Source organism: Myotis davidii, unplaced genomic scaffold, assembly GCF_000327345.1.
Source record: "Myotis davidii unplaced genomic scaffold, ASM32734v1 scaffold641, whole genome shotgun sequence".
Lineage (NCBI taxonomy): Eukaryota > Metazoa > Chordata > Mammalia > Chiroptera > Vespertilionidae > Myotis > Myotis davidii.
In genome coordinates this window covers 1,730,507-1,731,626 of record NW_006293232.1, presented here as the reverse complement: position 1 = coordinate 1,731,626, position 1,120 = coordinate 1,730,507, and positions in this window count along the sequence as shown.

Here is a 1,120-nt window from a genome sequence, read left to right as displayed (position 1 = left end):
GGTCAGAGGGAAGCAGCAGCCCTACTGCAGGGAAAAGAGGCTTGAAAAACAACTTTGATTGGCACTTGGCCTGACCCACAGAGGAAGAAAAACAGTTTTTGGACAAAGAGCGCAAATATTTGAGCTTGCTTACTTATATGCTTGCTTCCTTTCTTTTCTTTTTTTTAATATATAAAGAGCAATCCCAACTGAACTGTATTTAGAGAAGTGGACTAAAAAACGGTGCCCTATTCATCGTGGTCCTTCAGTCCCGACGCGTTTGCACAACTCAGCAATTTTGATTCATTTGTACTGGGCAAACAGAAGCACCGCCACGAATGTCCCCACTTAAGGACATGCAAAAAACAAGGTTTGGGAAAGAATTGATTATGATATTACCCAGTGGCCACTGTTAAAGTCTGATTAAAAGCTCTTCTCGGTCTAAAGCGACATGCCCCCCCCCTCCCCCCTTCTCCTCCTCCTCCCTCTAACGGAGCGATTAAGCCAAGTAAGCCAAACAATACCGGAGTAAACTTTCCATCAGTCACTCTGGGAAGCAATAAGCTGGTGGTGCGTCCGATTTTTCGGGACACACGCGAGCGGGGGAGGGGCTGCTAAAAAAGGGATCACTCCCGTTCACCCCAGTCTCCTCCCGCCACCTCCCCCCAGCCCCCGCCCCATCCCTGCCGGAGGAACTGACTGTAAGGTCGAATAGCATTTCCCATGGGCATAAAGTTCAAGCTGCTTTACCAATTCCTTGCATGATTGAGTTATAGGCACAACACGACCATCAGAAAAATGTAAAAAAAAGGGGGGGTGTTAAGGGGAGAGAGCACGCCAGGGAGGCAGAAGGGAAGCGAGTCAACAAAAACACCCGCAAGAGAGAGCCACCGCGAAGAGGAAGGGAGCCAGGTTCCTCCAGACCAGACCTGGCCGTTCCGACTTCACTCCGGCCTCCATCAACAGCACCGGCAGGAGAATCGAACAGGTCCTCCCCGCTCCCTGCCCTGCGCCCGAGGAGCCGGCTGGTTAGGTAAGATGAGCCGAAACACAGCACACAGCACCCCTTTACCAAAAACATAAAAAGTTAAAAAAAAAATCGCCAACCCCTCGGGACCAGAGTCTGTCCCCGCCGAGCTAC